We start from the raw sequence: 8475 nt of genomic DNA, 5'->3' as shown, positions 1-8475 counted from the left end.
TCCTTTGTTTTGAAGTTCCCTCTACATCCCTATTTGGTATTCCAGTTCCCTCTCCATCTCTGTTTGGTATTCCATTTCCATCCCTTATTGTCCTTCCTATTTTTTTAGGTTGCATAGAGTCACTCATAACTTTCCATTGGTAAACATCTGCTACACCTAACAGTCCTACAAACTCTAGCTCTAACAATTAGGAACTTGGAATCATTGACCTCAAATACATGCCTTCTTCTCTTGGTTTTTGGCCTACCAGGCATTCTCCTTATCAATGGAGGTAATGGCTCTATATAGTCAGTGGGTACCCATGCACACATGGTATTCCATATATCTCCCATAGTCTACATGTGCAATAGTGTTGTTCCAAATCCACTTTGTAAGTTGCATACCCATACCTTGTCTTAAATACAAACCCTCCAATAGCTATCACTTTCCAGTTCCTATAAATAAAATTTAAAAATAACAATTTAATGTTAAGTACAAAGCACAACTTAATGGTAAGTAGTAACAAATTAATGGTAAGTATTTACCTCGTGACTTTTTTCAAACTCCTTCATTTTCTCTATGATAGTTGGACAAGATTCAGTTGTCCATGTAGAAGCTTTATAGTACAAATAGTAAAACCTAGCCATGACATAGATTATGATTTCCTCTAACATTGTTATAAGTGATTTTTTCCTAATATCTATGAGCATGGAGTTGAAGGACTCATAAATGCCATTTTTCTACTGCCTCACATGCATACCCTTGTGAAAAAAATTCCCTACACCATGATTGTGGATTATTAGACATCAACCGAGCATATCCATTTGGGGTGAATTTCTTAATTTCTTCCATGTTGGCCATAAAATCCCTTTCATGTAAACTACTTGTAGCAGCCTAGAACAAGTTATTCAACTCGAAACCTTTATGCGTCTTCCTGAATTTGGGATAAATGTGTCATGCACACTGCCTATGTTCAACATGTGGAAGGATAGCTTTCATAGATTCTAGAAGCCCCTGAAACAAGTAAATAAAACATTAATATTGGTTAAACAATATAAATGAATACATGAAAAAATTTGTAAAGTTTTTATGTTTACCTTGTGTTGATCTGAAATGACAACTAGAGGCCTTCCACCCTCAACGCCCAAGTCATCAACCAAAATCTAGAACAACCAAGTCCAATTTTCTATGTTCTCTATGTTTACTACAACCCGTGCAATTGGATAAACGTGATTGTTAGCATCTCTTCCAATAGCAGTCAAAATCTCCCCTTTGATTTGTCCCTTTAGGAAACATCCATCTAATCCAATCACACGTATGCACACTCTATTCCATCCATCTTTCAATGCCTTAAAACATACATAAAAACGTTGAAAATAGTTATTGTCATATGGATTTACTGTCACTCCTACTTTGCATGTGCTTCTAGGGTTAGATCTAAGGATTTCATTGGCATAATCCCATACCTTAGCATAGTGTTCCTCCAATTTACCTTCTATCATTTTTCTTGCCCTTACCATAGCTCTATGACATTGCTCCTTTGACACTTTAATAGAGTATTTTGTAAGAACATCCTCCATCATAGCAATGTTATTTTGGGTTCCTAATTATGTCCTTAATGTAGTGTTTTGCTAACCAATTACAACTAACCAAATGTCCAAAATTATAATTCATTGCACAAAGATGTGTTTCAATCATAGATTTTATCTGAAAAGTGCGTTCATTGTACATCCATGAAGCATGAATCCTAAAAGGACATGATTTTTTTTTTCATTTTTCCCACACCTAACAATTACCATGCTTTTTTTACTCTTCATGAACCAAAGTTGGTATCCATTAGCTACGACGAAGTTAGTTAGTTCAAACCTTAACTGAGCATGAGACTCATATAACTCACCAACTGTGGCTTCATTTCGTTTAACTTAACGGTAGAATCATGCACCCTAAACTCGACACCCACTTCCAGGTCATTTTCATCTTCATGGTGTTCATGCTCATTCTCTACCTGGTGGATATAATCAACATCAACTTCATCATCCCCTTCAAATTGATTATTCTTTAACATTTTTTCATCACATTAAATGTTAAGAAAAGGGTCGTCACACAAGTTAGATGTAGGATTGAAGTTATCTAGTTCAACATCAAACAATCCTGAGTCAAGAAGATCATCATCAGACTCTTCATCACATAGGTATCTGATCTTTGTCATCTTTGACTCTTTACTCTTCCTTCTCTATGATGATTATGCCATCAAGCTTGCCTTCACTTCTACAATGGTGTTTCAAACCCTTGAAAACCTTCGAAAACCCTCTTCCAAAACCCTCTTTTGAAGACGATCTCATTTGGATAACCTTGGTTACTCAGTCATTCTGATAAAGGTGGTGGCTACTATGCACATTCCCAAGAATTAGTACTCGAGTGACAAGAGGCAACCGACAAGTACTTAATTACCGGTTGGTAACCGGGTAAGGGTTAGTAAATGGAACATCATCTCTTTAACGGTGGTAAATAAGTAATAAAAACATTAGGGTTAAATCGAGGCGAGGGTGTATAAATAATGGCTTTTAAGGTATCAACCCAATTACAAACTCTAACTATTTTTATTTTTACTAATTTTATTTCATAAAAGTTCATTATTATTATGATAATAAAAACTAATGGGACGTCCGTGGGATTCACTAAATTTAATTTATTAATCCTATATTTTTCGACTTCATTTTCTGTTATGTTATGTTACATAATATATTTTTTTTAATTTCACTATTACATAGATCCCATAAGTATAACCTTATCTTACATATGGACCGTTTAATGATTTTGGTAGTATATAGGGATCTTTTTATAATGATACACATTAATCATTTGTTATAATTTCGTTATAACACAAGTCTCATAAGTGTAATGTTGTCATACATATGGACTATTTTTTAATTTTGGTATTGCGTAAGGACCACTTTGTAATGGTTTTATTATACAAAAATGTTAGGTGCATAAATGCACCTTTTTATATGTTCATTTCATGTTTATTTCAAATATTGCATAACATTTAGTTTAACTTTGCATGCATTTTGTATTTTCGGGACATTTTCGATGATCAATCTACTTTTGATAGTTTTCTTGGATGTTTCAGGGGGAATTTGAGGATTTGGGCATGCTTATGATGATCAAGGGAAGCTCTCTGCAAAGTTTCAGAAATTACAAAGCAAGATTTAAGAAAACGAGAAATTTGGAAGTTGACAATTAATCAGGGGATTCCACGGTCAAGAAATGATTACACTATCCATTCCACGGTCGTGGAATGGAGCCCTCATGAAACATCCCAAAAATACGGTCCAAAAATTTCGTTTTAATTATTAATAAAACCATAGTTATCCAAAACACATGTTATAAAATCTCAAACATCATATCAATGTATATCAAAATATCAGAGTATAAACATCCCAGGCTGAACAAATGGTGTGTGCACTGCAATCATCCCGAGCTCTTCCATTTGCTACCGGAAGTACCTGAAACCAAAACTGAAAACTGTAAGCACGAAGCTTAGTGAGTCTCCCTAAACTACCACATACCATACACATAACATGCAACTAGGAGATACGGGCCCCGTCCACTCTCATGGAGATTCGGGCCCCACCCACACTCCGCTGTCTAGGAGATTCGGGCCCCGCCCACACTCCACTGTCTAACATGCATACTAGTATCACACAGACAACAAGTATATCTATTCCTATCAAGCAGTCACATATCTATACTCAAATAATGCTACGGGATTCGGGCCCCGCCCACACTCAGCTACTAACGTATCACATATAGGGGTCGGCCTTGGTGCCGTAGACCCATTCCTACTGAAGGAAACTCACCTCGCAAAGCTGACTGCTGAAATCTCGAGTGAAGAATCTCTGACGGCTGCTCCCACGACTCCCTGCTATTATTATCACAATAACACTTAGTCAAAAACTTGATAATTCTCCTTAGGGTAAAATGACCATTTTACCCCTGGTCAAAGTCAACCTTCTCGTTGACCCAACTCGTCGAGTTGCTCCATCAACTCGTCGAGTCCTAGAACCTGAAATCGCAATCTAACTCGTCGAGTCTCCCCCCGACTCGTCGAGTGCCCAGGCTACTCATAGTCGCAATCTATCGAATCAACTGGTCGAGTCCCTTCACCTACTCGTCGAGTTCTACCTTAAGCTAAAACGGGACAAACCAACTCAACTCATCGAGTCCCTCTATGGACTCGCCGAGTTCCTCTGTCTAATTGAGTCATCTCAATGGATTAAGCTCCTACCTTTCAGATCCAAACTCCATACTTCACTTACACATTGTGAATACACTTTTAAGGGTAAAGTTTCAAACTTTACCCGCTATTAGTCCTTCTTAATGGGTTTAGCTCAAACCCTAACTCTCTAGAACATAGATCTTGGTCCACAAGCCAAAAAAACTCTAAACCAAAGCACACTATAATAGATCTAGGCCTTGGACATCCGTTGGACACGTAAAGTTCCAAGCTTTCCTTCCATGCATGGCCTTTTAGGGCTAAAAAGACCATAATAACGCTTTTTAAGCTTGCATGGGGCTTCCATGGTCATAAAATTTGCACCTTTATGCCATGGAACCCCTTCTAGATCTCAGATCTGAAATGTAAGTCACTTGGGACGTCCAAATCCCAAAGACCAAGGTTCTTGAACCAAAACCCTCATAAAAATGGAAGTAAATAGATCTAATGAATGAATGATCAAGTTAGAGACTTGATTACTAGAAAGTGATGAGGATGGAAGGAAATCCCTGGATCTACTATCTTCTCCTTGAACCTTCTTGCCCCTTCTTCTTTTTCTAGCTTCAAGAACACACAAAATCACTCAAGAATGGCTCACACACTCACAAAATGCTCTAGGATTTCGTGGATTAAGGTTTAGGACTTGGAAGCTGGAAATGAGGCCAAGGGGTGGGGGTTAAGGAGCTTAAATAGGGTGCAAACCCCCGACAATTGGGTTTCACTCTGGCCGATCTACTTGCCGAGTCAAGGGTTCTTGACTCGTCGAGTAGATAGCTCAAACCCCGCACATAATCTACCTTCTACTCGATGAGTTAGGGCCACCAACTTGTCGAGTTCCTCTTTCAAAATAAATAAATAAATGAGTTAAATGCATACCAGGAAACTAGGCGTTACACCTCAACACAACAATTTCTCATTCCACGGGCGTGGAATCTCAAGGCAAATTATTCCACGGTCGTGGAACGTGATCTGACAGTTTTTGTGATTTCTAACTTCCGATTAAAAGGAGTTTACTGGCTATTTTCAAAAAGACTTTGAACTTACACTTCAAGAGGGAGATTTTGGGAGATCTTAACATCACTTAGAACTTTGGAAGCACATTGATTTTGATTTTGTAAGTTTGTTTAAATATCAAAACTTGTTGAATTTTTACTTTAATTTAGCCATGTGTGGCTAACTTTTCTTACCATTTATGGCTCTAGATTCTAAATACTAGTTGTTTGGATTGTTATTTGAACTTAATTTCATGTTCTTAATCTAGTAATATTTGATTTGGTTTCATTACATGTTTGATTTTGTGTTTTTTTTTCACTTGATCAATGAAATTAGGGTTCATATCAATCTTGTTAGTCAAATTATGAAATTCGTAAATGTTTTGTGATTTGAATCTAGTAACAAACACTTAACTGATTTCAAAAGAATCAAAATGAGCGTTATCAAAGATTAGATTTTTTGACATTCCTGAGCATATGATAAATATTTTACATTTTTTATAACAATTTCATGAAGCTTAAAGTATTTTGGTGATTTGATCTAAGAACTTGTTTAGATTTAATCAACTAATTGAAGTTTACTTGAAGATCATGTTTTAAGTAAAATATACTTGGCAGTTTTGAGATATTAGAGGATATTAATATTTCAATTATCATTCTAGATTAAACATGAATTAATTGTCATGTCATATCCAACAACATAGTACTTTAATAGAATCAGAATCCGAAATGTCTTTTAAGTTTTGAATTTTAGTCTTTCAATTCATCTAATTTATGAAGTTTTATTTAATGTCAACAAAACCCCTTTTTAACAATTGGTAATGTGATGTGTGGAATATGGTCAAACATTAAATATCGTATCTATGTGGTCTGACCCTGCTTATTCTATACTATCCTTCAGTATACTATAGCAGTGATTTGTTGTAACACTTGTTTCCCAGATTGGATCAGTGGAAGATATTTCTCGATAATGATTCAACTCATGGTGATGAATAAATTCTCAACAATAATCAATTATCTATATCTCTGTATAATTCATATATCGCATATCACAGATATCATAAGTATCACATATATCACAAATATAATACAACAATTACTCATAATTGATCTATATTTTAATGTGATATATCTCTCAATTATAATATATCTCATCAATCACAATCAATCTTTCATTCAAATGTTAATTTCTCAAAATAATCGATCTCTCCAATATCAATCAATTACACATTAATAATTAATCATATAAATCATGTAGTATATATCATAGATAACACATCAATGGGTGTTAGAGTACTGTTACTCACCTGGTTAGTCAGCAGACTTATTCCAGTTCCGATTTTAATCCTTTGTTGCCTTTTAGCTCATCATGTGGTAGCACCTAATCATTAAATTACAAGTTTCTCAAAACTTGTCATAATTCATTACTAACTACCCTCCGGGACCTCTTGTCACCAAAGTAATCAAATCTCATAATATAATCTTAATATATTTAACCCGTAATCCATTAGCTAAATCTATCATAACGGGTATTTATCAAATACTAAGGTTTATAACCCTTACAGTCTCGACAAAATCTTTAATCGTAAAATTTACTCATTGATCTTACCAACGGTTTTGTAACAACACCATATCACGAATACTCGTAATACTCTCGAGTCTAACAAGTCTAAAAAATTATCACATGTAGTAATTATACAATAATGAGGTAAAAGATACATTCATAAAGTCGTAACTCATCCTCGTATCTCACGTGCATGGGTATAGCTCCTCTGATATAATATCTCGTAAACGACTCGCGGGTAGCATCCCCAATCATACGTGTCCAAAAACCTCCAAATGACATGAAAACAATTGTTTCTATAGTTTGGAATGTGTCACGTCGTGACTACATATGTGTCACATCTTTATGATCAATTAGATCCCGGTCTTTTCCACGTGTCGTACTCTCCAGCCACGTGTCTCGGTGACTCGCCACCTCTCACGTCGTGATGTCCTATTGGTCACATCGTGATGACTCATTATTCATGTGGTGATAGTCTATTATTCACATCGTGATGGTCAAAGGTTGACCTTTGACTTGAATTTCTCGAAATAACAACCTACTTTCATCTAAACTTCAAATAGTTGTAACTTTCTCATATGAACTCCATTTTCAACGATCTTTATATCCACGGAAACCTATCAACAAGCTCTACAACATCCCTCAATTATGTTTTGCTAAATACCATTCCTCAATGAAAACTAATTCTATGTTCTATTTCCTTTACTCGTCTCTTATCATTTTATATCTTTTGAAGTGATACCTGATTATGAAAGACATGTATTACTATAACGTCTTAGAAACTAAGACTAAAAATTTTGATTTTTAAATTAATAAAACCATTATACAAAACAATATCATGAAAACCATAGTGAATCAGAGTGTATCAATAAACATCTAAGTACATCCGAGTCATGTAATATGTGAAACAATGTGGTGTGTGCAATGCAATCATCCCGAGCTCTTCCCTTTCAAAACAGAAGTACCTGAAACATAAATTGAAAACTATAATTAAGCACAAAGCTTAGTGAGTTCCCCACAATACCACATACCATACATATCAAACATATAATAGGCCCCGCCCGTCATCGGGACCTGCCCGACATCGGGCCCCGCTCGGAACAGATATGTCAGTCATCAAGCCACTCCCGGTATAGATACAAACATATAAACACATGCATAAAAATCAAAAAGATAAATATAATACAATATAATCATCAGGCACTGCCCTATATACATGTAAACACATAGCACATGCAAGAGTCACACAGACAACTAGCATCATAATCAAAATAAACCATGGGCCGACATTGTTGCCTTCGACCCGCTAAACACGGTGAGGAAACTCACATCTAGCATTTGAGCCCCTCAAATAAAATCTCGGTCTGCTGATTCGGAAAATCCCCGCACGCTAGCACCATCAAATAATATCCGATTAATAATTGGATCTCGACCCATAATCAAGAATCTAGATTACTTGTCCAATATCCAGGGTAAAAGACATTTTACCCTTTCCTTACTTGGACCAAAACCAAGGCCCAACCCATTTTCTCAAAAAGCCCAATTTCCAAAATGGCATCCCAAGGCCCAATATGGCCCAACTTCCTAATCGGGCCCAAAAACCATCATGGACCTAAATCTAAGAAAGCCCATAGTCTATCCGTGGCCCAAAGTCAGAAGTCTAA

The sequence above is a fragment of the Lactuca virosa genome, chromosome 4, assembly GCF_052849685.1.
Source record: "Lactuca virosa cultivar CGN04683 chromosome 4, Lactuca_virosa_CGN04683_v6, whole genome shotgun sequence".
Classification (NCBI taxonomy): domain Eukaryota; kingdom Viridiplantae; phylum Streptophyta; class Magnoliopsida; order Asterales; family Asteraceae; genus Lactuca; species Lactuca virosa.
Note: the sequence above shows the minus strand (reverse complement) of the source record.